The 12,323-nt window shown below is 37.2% G+C and overlaps 1 pseudogene; it reads left to right on the forward strand.

Annotated features, from left to right (window-relative positions):
• Positions 1-566: 566 nt before the first annotated feature.
• LOC125830026 (protein THYLAKOID ASSEMBLY 8, chloroplastic-like) lies at positions 567-2,219 on the forward strand (annotated as a pseudogene).
• Positions 2,220-12,323: the final 10,104 nt, after the last annotated feature.

Genomic DNA, 12,323 nt, shown 5'->3' on the forward strand with positions numbered 1-12,323 from the left:
CTCTCCAAACTGCCCAATGTGCCAAATTTCAACCTCGTTTCCCAAAAATTAAGCCCGTAGCCCTCGAATCAAAATCAATCACACACAATCCTCAATTCACACAATACCCATAGGACCCATGCCTTCGGGGTACTCAGACTTCCCCCGATTTGGCCAAAATTGGCCATTTGACGATATTTTTCCCTTCAGAATGACGTAAAACGCTTTATCATTGGGAAAATTACATCATTTGGCTCAACTCAGACTTTACCCAACTAGACCCAACATAAATTAACCGCAACCCAATAATTTAGAATCATTAAACACAGGGATTCATCAATTTATGCATTTAGTCATATGTTCAAAAACAATTACGGGATATCTGACATATAAAACATGATTGAAACAATTACCCAACACATTATCACACCCAAACACCTATTGTAATTCAGTTTTACCACTTAACTAAGTTACGGGGTTCTGAAAACCAATATGTAGGCCGAATTGATAGTTTGAAAAGCTAGAAGGTAAAGAAATTTTAGTCCGACCAAGAGATCACACACAAAAAGTGAATATAATAGCAAAATATGGAAAATCTAAAGTGCAGGTGAGAGTGTACGGGGTTAGAAATGAGAGAATATGAAAGATTTTGAAACACCCTAAGATCAGAACACTTCTATTATATGAAGTAGGACTTCATTTGTTGTGAAGGCACTTGAAACATAAGGATATGAATAATTCTAACCCCTTAATTCATGCAAGATGAACTGATCTATTAAATATTTTAGTATGTTTGAGGTACCATTTGAAACTCTAGGGATCACTTCGAAGTTAACATCAAATTTATCTAAAAGTAGTTTAAGGTTATTCATATCCATAATATTAATTGTTGATACCAACTAAAGTGAAGACATTGCCAACCAATTATTAATTCACCTCTTTCTTGTTGAAGAAGTTTTTTGTAAACAAAAAAAAATCACAAAAAATCAAACAAAAAAAATATATATTTGATTTATATGAACTACATTAGATCTGAATTTTGCTATGGTGGGATATGGAGGCAGTCCTATATTGGAGCTCGGTCTCACCGAATAGATTTTTCTTATCTACGAAATATCAAAATTGGGTCATTTAGCTTTAAAAAAAACCAAAAAAAAATAAAATATATATAATACAAAAAGAGTTTTAAAGTTCCTGAGTTTAAAAAAATAAAATTAATTAAAGCATTTTTCATAGAAATTCATTTCGAAAAAAAGCACAAAGAAAAAAAAAAAAATTTCCTTATTTCCAAAGATTGGGGCATTTATTTTAAAAAAATTTATAGAATAAAAATGGGAAAAAGGACAAATATACCCCCAAATTATTCATAAATGGTATGTGTATACCCTTCATTATACTTTTAGGATGTTAGTGCCCTTACCGTCCAAATTTTGGTGCATATATACCCTTTATACTAACGGTGGTAGACGTGTCTCAATCTTAACCGTCGATTCGTTCTTTGTTAAATTTTTATCCAAAATTTGAAAAAATCCACCCGAATTATTAAAAATATCTACCCAAATTAATATAACCCAAAACCCCCCAATTAATTCACTTAATTTCAAATCAAAAGACTTGTTTAGTAGCATCATTTCCCTAATCTTCTTCCCCAAATCATTTTCATTCTCAAGTTAAATTCCCGTGTAGTCAAAAGCCGATCAAGCATCGTCGCAATCCAAGTGATTCAAGATCTAAACGAGCTCAAAGAACTGACCCTTCCCAAATCGAAGCTCAAGACTCAAAAACCTTAAATCATCTCATCAAAACAGATCTAATTGCAGCCTACAGAGAACTTCTACGACAAGACCTTTGCGATTAGGCCCTCAAAGTATTACCAGCCATTCAATTGGAATGTGATGTCCTTGATTTGGGGCTTTATGCTGATATTTGTCTTAGCTTTGACCCGGAGGGTTTTGCTGAACATATATATCGATGAATTTATTTGTAATTTGGAGAAAGTAGGGACGATTGAATGTGATGATAAGTCGCTGGTAAGGTTGGTGAGGGTGTTGGTTGAAGGTGAACATGTGGAATCTACTGTTAGGGTTTATGAATTGATTAAAAAGAATGAATGGGGTTCTAGATTTGAGATTGATGAATATGTAGTTAAGGTTTTAAGAAGGGGGTTTAAGAGATTTGGGAAAGAAGAAATGGTTGATGGAGTTGATCAATAATTACAAAGATTGTCGAGATTAGTTTAGGGGAAACGTTAAATTTTGACAACTTCCACTGATTTTGTTTTGTTTGGGTGTGGGTATTTTTTATTTGGGTGGATTTTCAATGAATCGGGTGGTTTTTTTTTATGGGTACAAATTTATTAAATATCGGGTCGACTGATAGGATTAAGACACCTGTATCACCGTTAGTATAAAGGGTATGTATGTATGAAAATTTGGATTGTAAGGGTACTAACAACCTAAAAGTATAACGAAGGGTATATACATACCATTTACGATCATTCGGGGACATATATGTCCTTTTTCCCAATAAAAAAAGGGAAAAAAATCAACTCGCATTTCTTCACAGGGCACAATAACCCTTTGTCACGACCCAAGCCTAGGGCCTAGACGTGACATGACGAATGAGGAACCCGAAGGAACCCCAAACAAGCCTCTCAAACTTGTCATCACATTTCATCGGTCGCGGAAGTACTTTCAACATTAATTAATGGGAAATAGGGACTAAGGGCAAACCATTTCAAAATGACATCATAGAACAAGAGTCAAGCTCATTTACAAAATACTTGTCCAACGCACACCTCTACATACATAGATAGGACGGGGCCATGACATACTACCGGCTCCCCTCATAGTCAAAATACAATTGCAAGCTAAAGTCTCAAAACATAGGAGTAGGAAACATAACATAGCCCTCGAATCATTGAGGACTCACCAACAACTCGGATAAGCACCGTACTAGCCACGTGAATGGAGAGAAGGATCAAGAGTAGCTCCGGTCCCTACATGGTGACATCATGTAGGCAAAATATGCGTTAGTACTTGGAATGTACTAAGTATGCGGGGTGCAACACAACAATAGACAATGACACAATCGAAATACAAGAAATAGTTTCATAGGCATTATGAATAACAATATGAGGATGCATGATCAAAGTGAAGTCAAAACATGTTTAAGTAAATCTATACTAATAGTAGATATCATATGTGTATGCATGATCCAACCAATCTATAACCCCAACTTAGGATGGGGGATGCCGTTCACACCCGGATACCCTGGTGGCAAGGTATAAACCCCTCACATGGTTGATGTTGGTCATACCCCAAGCATCCTAGGTGGTGAGATATAAACCTCTCACATGGTTGATGTTGGTCACACCCCAAGCATCCTAGGTGGTGAGATATAAACCTCTCACATGGTTGTCCGGTTCTTTTCCCCCGGACCGGGCATGGTCATGCAACACTTTATATAGTAAATTCCCATTAGGCTCTAATGCAATCTCACGTATGGAATGAATATATACACAAGCTTAGTTTGTCATCAACACATCTCTGGATTGCCATACATCTCATAACTCAAGCTTTAAAGCATCGATTCATCAATTCTCCATAGTTGGACATTTTGTCAAACACCTTGAAGGCATGTAATGGAATCAAAGAGCATGGAAAATAGGGTAGTAATTATGCAGCCAAACCAGTGAACAACCTACAACAACACTTTTTAACACCCACAATACCACATGAAAATCTCCACATCCATTCCAAATTTAGATTCAAGTTCTAGAGTCACAACATGCTCAAAACAATCACTTTTCATGTTTAAAATTCAATGTGCAGGAAATTATTACAAAGAACAAGACTAATTTATGAATATTAACTTAAACTATGAATTAGTGAGTAGAATAGAGTCTAGGCACTATGGGTGGAAGGACCCATGAGTTCAACACCACATACCTTGAGTTCTTATGAAGGTCTTGAGAGTGTCTTCAATGGAAGCTTGGAACTTGGAGCAAGAGTCTCTTCAATCTTGAGGAAGGTTTTGGATTAGGGTTCTTGAGAGAACTTGAGAGAAAATGTGTCTAAGTATGGGAGAGGTGTTTTGGGAAATGTTTTAGAGATGGAAATTGAACTAATGGTATATAGGAAATAACATATGCCCTTTGGAAAAATGGTCCAACACTTAGAAAAAAAAATGATGCGGGTGAACAGTAAAAACGCTCACTGGAAATTGCATTTTCTGCCGGATAGATTTTACGAAAATGGGCATAACTTCTTCGTCCGAACTCCGAATGAGGTGAAACGAAGTGCGTTAGGTAGATAACTCCAAGGTCTTTCCATGGATATTTTATGGGCCACCCAATTATTTGTGTGCTAGGAGATATGACCCTCCAAAGTAGACCCTCAAAAAAGGCTTCACTTGGAAATTTCGGATTTTGATACGGTTGCTCTAAAATTTGGGTTAGACCCATTTCCCACTCAATTTGACCCCCTAAACAAGAATATGAAGTCATATTTTCGAAAAACGAAACAATTTTTTTTATATATAGCTAAACAAGTTTCCGGTAACTTCCGGAGCACATTTTTAAGAACTTTTTGGGTCATTTCACCCTTGGGAGCTTTTAGGGCACAAAACCACTATTTTATTTTCATGTCTTCACAGGGCATAATAACCTATAGTTACATTTATATCACAATAATCCCTATTTTATTTTCATGTCTTCTCAGGGCACAATAACCCCTAGTTGCATTTACAGCACAATAACCTCTATTTTATTTTTATGTTTTCACATAGTATAGTAACGCCTGCTACATTTAGGGCACAATAACCCCTATTTTATCTTAATGTTTTCACAGGGCACAGTAACCCCTGATTGCAATACGGCACAAGAACCCCTATTTTATTTTCATGTGCATAATAACCTCTGATTGGATTTAGTGCACAATAACCCGTATTTTATTTTCATGTCTTTACAGGACACAATAACCCCTAGTTGCAGTTAGTGCACAATAACCCATTGTTGTATCTAGGGCACAATAACCCCTATTTTATTTTCATGTCTTCACAGGGCACAGTATCCCCTAGTTGCATTTAGGGAAAAATAACCCCTATTTTATTTCTACTTCTTCATAGGACACAATATCCCCTGGTTGCATTTAAGACACAATAACCCCTATTTTATTTTCATGTGTTGACAGGGCACAATAACCCTCTATGGTATTTTGGCACAATAACCCCTATTTTATTTTATGTCTTCATAGGTCACAATAACTCCTGGTTGCTTTTAGGGCACGATAACTCCGAAGTTTATCTTTTATTTTTTTCCTATGATAAAGGCTTCCTAGCTTGAGACATTAATTTTTTATTTTCTCCTTGGATAAACACTTACTAGTCTGAAACATTTATTTTTTATTTTTCTCCTAGGTTAATCGTTTCCTAGTCTGAGTTATTTATTTTCATTTTTCTTCTAGGATAAACACTTCCTAATGTGAAACATTTGTTTTTCTTTTTTCTCCTAGGATAAACACTTCCTAATGTGAAACATTTGTTCTTCATTTTTCTCCTAGGATAAACACTTCCTAGTCTGAAATATTTATTTTTTATTTTCTCCTAGGATAAACGTTTTATAGTCTTAGACATTTATTTTTTTCTCCTAGGATAAACACATCCTAGTTCGAGATATTGATTTTTCTTTTTTTCTTCTAAGATAAACGCTTCCTAGTCCGAGACATTTTTTTTTATCCTAGGATAAACACTTCCTAGTTCGAGATATTTATTTTTTATTTTTTCTCCTAGGATAAATGGTTCCTAGTCTAAGACATTTATTTTCAGTTTTCTACTAAGACAAACGCTTCCTAGTCTCAGACTTTTTTTTTAATTTTCTCCTAGTATAAACACTTCCCAGTCTCATACATTTATTTTTTATTTTTATTCTAGGATAAATGTTTCCTAGTCAGAGACATTCATTTTTTAATTTTTTATTTTCTCCTAGAATAAACACATCCTTGTGTAAGATATTGATTTTTCATTTTCCTCCTAGGATAAACGCTTCCTAGTCTGTGACATTTATTTTTAATTTTTTCCTAGGATAACCACATCCTAGTTTGAGACGTTGATTTTTATTTTTTTCTTATAGGATAAACATTTTCTAGTGTGAGACATTTTTTTTCTCATAAGGATAAAAACTTCCTAGTCTGAGTTTATTTTTAGGAATTGTTAATTGCTAATAATTCACAAAAAAATTTCAGTGAAAACTAGGGAATTTTTTTTGTTTATTGCTTTTGTTTGTTTATGATGATTTGCGGGTTTCTTCAAGCATGTAACATCCCTCCTTAGAAAGATCTAAATTTAGAAAGAACTAATTTGAAAAGAGCTAATTTGAGATTTGTTCAAGTTAAGCTTAATTTGTGAGTTTTGGGTCAACTTCAAACGACCATAACTTTTAGCACAGGATGAGTTAGGTGGCCATCAGCCTGAATTAATGAGGGGTATTTTGGTCTTTTCCTTACCCCATCAGCCCAACTCGTTTTGGTTATCCAAATTGGGGTCTAAATTAATTGAAATCACTTTTCATAATTCAGAATACCGCTTAGGGTTTTAAATAGAAGTTCAAGAAGAGAAAAAGAGGAGAAAATGAAGAACGATCAAGATTCTTGTGAATCTTTGAGGATGTCCGTCAAGAATTTGATTGTTTCAATGTATGTAAGTTTTCATAGTGTTGAGTTCGTTCACTGATTTAACGTTTCAAGGACACCTCATCCAATTCTAGGTGTCAACGACAGGAATTCAGTATAAAACCCAACAAATGAGTTGGGGTGGGACCCCACAGGGAGCGGTACGTGTTTAGAATTCAATCAAGAAGTACGAATGTGTTCTGATCAGCCATAGGAATAGAAATTATCGAGAAAGTCATTAATCAAGTAAAAGGGGTGACACGAATGTAAGACGGGGGTTTTGGTCTGTAATTATCAACTACAAATCAATCACAAAATAATTCGAAACAACAACAGGGAGAAGGATTCTCGGGATGTGATCGATTATAAGCAAATTACTATATATGGGTAATTGAAACTACTAGTAAACAACTAAACATCAGTGAGTAGGCTAGACTATAAGGGAGATAGTTTTTTCTGAAACAACTATCACGAATCAGGTGATTTCATTCGAACATCAACAAGCATAACAATGAAGAACAACCCACACCTTAATTCATGCACTATTCCGAGCTAGATAGGTAGGATTTGGTCTAGGATTCACTCTCTCGTGCTGAACCCATATCAACCCAATACATACAAATCATTAATCAATAATCTTAGTTTTAAATCCTCTCTCTCGAGCAAGCTAAGAACACAAAGCTAGAACTGCATTTGCGAATACAATTTATAAATTAAACCACAATTAATGATTAAATCCATTTCAATATAGCATTTAAACTAGTAATTACCAATACCCATAAACTAATTCAACCCATAATCACATGATCACACCCCAAGAATTGGGGTTTTAGCTGAACATCATAAAAAGATAAAAAACTGTTACCAAATCAATTATCTATCAACTGGGTAAAAGTAATTCATGTTTTACAATGCTCTAATTCGCAGAAAATTTGAAACTCAATTGCAAAATCTCCAAATTGAGTATCAATCAAGTTTACTCCGAAACTTCAAAGAAAACTTTTCTAGACTAAAATGGATTAAAAATTTGATACTAAATTAATGCTTAAAATCTAATTTATAGTCGCCAAAAATAAAGCACGAAGGGCCACTCGGCAAAGTAAGTCGAACACGCTGAACCACTCGGCGAGCCACCCAATGATCTCTTTCATCGCCTTTTTGCCTTAGCACTCAGCATCCTCGAGTTCAATAACTTTGGGTGATCTCTCTTTGCATTGCCAAACTGCTCGGCGAATCGCCGACTTCTCCTCTTCGTCGCTGACTTGGTTTCTTCCTTCAAGGCTAGGTACACTGAACTTTAGGCGGTCAAGCTACCCACTTGGCGATCATTAGGCTTGCCTTTCTTCATTTCTTCAACTTGTTTTGTTCCCTTTTGCTTGTTAGTGTCCTTGCTTTATTCCTCAATCCAATTACCTGAATATCAAGTTATTAACAACAGTTTATGGCACAAAATAAGCATTTGGGGACTCTTAATATATATAAACAAAGCCCTTAATGAGTCCAAATATGGGACTCATCAACACCCCCAACTTAAACTTTTGTGTGTCCTCAAGTAAAACTATTAAAAAAGGATGTCTTAGATAGTGCTACATAAGACTCAACAAGAATGCACACAACAAGATTCAAGTTACTCAAGCAATGATCATTTGTGCACTCAAAAATTCAAATTGTGACTCACCATTATCAAAGATGCTCAAGTTCACAATACTTGCTTCAAATGCAAGTTCAAGCTTAACAAAGGTACTCAAATGCCCTCACAACAAGGATGATTCCATATTCACACGATGTTCTTCAACAATTTATAGTTCCGGAATCACATACAACTCTCACAGTCACAAAGATGAACACATGCATGACTTCACCCATAGGTTTGCCCTTATTTTTTAATCAACACTCATTTCAGCTCACTCGAGATCACAAAGGTCTTTTCAAAGTCTGTAACGAGGTTGGGTGTAAAGGTATGGCCATTTAGGTTCAGTGGCTGCTACCTTCATGAAGTATGGCCAGAACATCACTTCCCTCCTTTTCTTTATCATTTCAAACATGCTCATAGTCCACCACATTATTCGACTTATTATGACTTACCAGACACCCCATTTCTTTTGCAATTTTCATCACTTTATTTCACAACTTTTTCATTCTTTTTCTTTGCTTGTTTTCTCTTCTATTTTATTATATGGAAGGGTTCCATATTTTTCAAACCCATTACTCAAAGGGCGATTTCTCACACTTCTTGATTTTCTTCTCTATTCACCACACCCCCAGCATAGTCTTTTGGCCTAAGTTGGCTATTCAAACAAACCACACTTCATGAAAGTTATGGGTAGATGGATAAAGAGGGATCATAATTGTTCAAGTTTCTTCAAAGTAAAGGATGAGGCTCAAGGGGGTTCAAGAAAGGTTCACACATCTCATAAGGTTTGCCACAAAAGAGGTATAATTTCAATTTGTTTCACTCTTCAAAATTGTTACCTAGGATCATTTCAAGAGCTTGCATCACTTAGTCAATTGGACCAACGGGGCAAATTCTAGGTGTCATCACACACTGTTCAAAGTAAGCTCATCACACAAGGCATTGTCACAAATATCAAACAAGATTCCACACATTCTAGCTAGTGTGCAATGTTCATCGCAAGAAACTCATTCGATAACTGACTAGTCACAATGAGATGCTAAAAGTTCACACATTGTCTATGCAAATTCATTTGGCTTCATCGTAGCTGCATATTTGTTTTTTTCAATTAAGAGCACTATTAAAGTCATCTGTATTGATCATAAGCGATACTCAAATTTGCACAAAAATAGCCACAATCACAAACAATAGAGGTAGCACACATAGTAAAAAAAGGTCAAAACCATTTCCATTCAAAACAAGGAGCCACAAACTCAAAAATCCAGAAGATTAAGATTAAAACCAAATTCAAACACATAAATAGATCACCAAAAACTAGTATTTGCAAATAAAAATGCAATCACAAGAGGTAGGTATGGAAATACCTCACCCCACCCACAAAAGAAAATCAGTTCTCCTCAAATGCACCTAAAGTAACAATAATCAAGAAAATAACAGAGAGGGAGGTAAAGAATGATCCTGTCTACGCAGTAGCTTCATCTGTCGGGGAATCAATGCCTAGGGTAACATCAACAGTAATTGTACTAGGCCTATCCATAGTAGCATCTCTCAAAAAGGCCTGTCGAGTAGTCTCAATCATGGCACTCTCTAGGTCTGCTAGCTCATCATAGACAGTTGCAACTTGCTCCTCATCGTTCGCAGCCTCAGACTCAACAACAACAACATTCTTCATAATATCAGCTCTGGTGGTAGCCAGAGGTACCTCAGCATGGGCTAGAATCTCTCCATTCGGATCCTTGGGGATCTCAACTAACCCAAACATTGAAGTGAAATCTATGGACTTCAGATGGTCCACATCTTTTCTAAGATCGAAAACCTCGGTTTTCAAAGTTGTAACCTCGGTAGTCAGCCCCTGTTCTTTTTCACAAATCACTACTCTCGCTGTGAGAGCATCAATGTCCTTTTTCTCGTCAAGAAGAACTTCAGCCCACCGACACAACTCTTTAATAAGAACTAGGAATAGAAGGGGACGTTTGGCGCTATTTGGCCCTCAGGGCCATTACATACTCTATTATCAGTCCCAAGTTCTACCGCTTCTTGGCGACGATGGATCCGAGAGAGGCTGCCTTCGTGGTTGCGGAGAATGGACTCATTTTGTGATGGCATGATAGAGTTGTTGATGAACCCAAACCAGTACCGAGCTTCTCTGTTCAAGTCCTTCTTCTCAATCGGGGCTCCGGCCTTAATCCACCTCGTGGTGGTGTCAGAAATTAGTGGGGCTATCCATCCCTTGAGGTCATCTAAAGTTTGTGTTGTGACCATGCTCTGGACGTCATGCCCAAAAGCTATAGCTTTGTCAAGTGCAACATTAATATAATCGTTGCTGCATGCAACTATCTTCCCCTGAACCATCACAGACTCTACCGATTTGAAGGCACTAGACTTCTTTTTCCCTTAGGGTACTAAGTCAGTGTACGCAGTGTAGAACTCTCGGACCCAGGTGGGAATGTATGGGCCACGGGGCCTTGTGAATATATTGAACCTGTGGTACCAAAGTCTGTCCCACACCAAAGGGAACCTATCCACCACGCACTCCGTGGAAAATATCTTCTCCTCCAGAATTGTCCTTAATCCCTCAACCTTTAACCGGTTGAGTAACCAAGAAGGAGGACCCTGAATTGGTGGTGTTGGGACCATCGTCTATGCCAGAGCTAGCACTGTATCAACAGCAGGAGAGGTAGACATCAGAATCCTAGAAGGATCTTGACAAAACATTGCACATATCTCTGATCGTCAGGTCCCTAGTGGTTGGTCATCCTCAGGCTCAGTGAGTGAGGTCTGAGAACAAAAGGTGCCCTATCACTGCCGAAGTTATGCTCCGGTCTCTCAGATACGAGCGATTTTCCCTTGTTTTTGCCTCTCTTTGGGGGTGCTTTCTTTTCTCTGGTGGTGGAATCAGGTGCTCTCTCATTTATAACAATACCTCGTGCTCTTTTGTGGGGTGGCATGCCACTTTCATCCAAGTTAGTCCTAGCCATATCTGCAAAAAACACCGAAACTTGTTAGAAATTGTTCAAGAAAATTGCAGAAAGGCTCGCCGAACCACTCAGCGAGTCGTCGAGTCAATTAGGCGAGCCAGCTTAGGCTTGCCAAAAGGACTAGCTCAATTTTTTTTCAGAAACAAGGCATATCAGCGATATTCAAGGCCCTTCGGCAAATCTCTGACACCAATCAGCGAGATCAGACTAGCCTGCCAAATATTATAGTGTGTTTTAGGGGTTAGGGGCGCAAAAGGGCGATGAAAGGAACCTTTCGGCAAGATCATGATTCCTTTCGAAAGTTACAGACTCTAACTAGCCAAATTATGAAATTAAGGGCCAATAAAAGGGGACGTTGGTGAACCACCGACCAGTTCGGCGAGCTCCACCCAACTCGTCAAACTGCCCAATGTGCTAAATTTCAACCCTGTTCCTAAAATCAAGCCTGTAGCCCTCGAAATCAAAATCAATCACACACAATCCTCAATTCACACAATACCCATAAGACCCATGCCTTCGGGGAAATCAGACTTCCCCTGATTTAGCCAAAATTGGCCATTTGACGACTTTTACTCTTAAGAATAACGTAAAATCCTCCATCATTGGGAAAATTATGTCATTTGGCTGAATATGGGGTTACTCAAACTTCACCTAACTAGACCCAACATAAATTAACTGCAACCTAATAATTTAGATTCAATTATAACACATTAAACATGGGGATTCATCAATTTAAGCATTTATGCACAATTTTGAAAACAATTACGGGTAATTCGACATATAAAACATGATTCAAACAATTACCCAGCATATTATCATACCCAATCACCTATTACATTTGAGTTTTACCACTTCACTAAGTTACGGGGTTCGGAAAACCAACATGTATGCTGAATTGATAGTTTAAAAAGCTAGGCGGCAAAGAAATCCGAGTCCGAGCAAGACATCACACACAAAAAGTGAATATAATAGCAAAATATGGAATATCGCAAGGGCAAGTGAGAGTATACGGGATTACAAATGAGGCAATATGAAAGATTTTGAAAATTTAAACCTTTTGGCCTT

This window comes from Solanum verrucosum, unplaced genomic scaffold (genome assembly GCF_900185275.1).
Source record: "Solanum verrucosum unplaced genomic scaffold, falcon-dt-bn FXZP01000074.1, whole genome shotgun sequence".
In the NCBI taxonomy this organism is placed as follows: domain Eukaryota; kingdom Viridiplantae; phylum Streptophyta; class Magnoliopsida; order Solanales; family Solanaceae; genus Solanum; species Solanum verrucosum.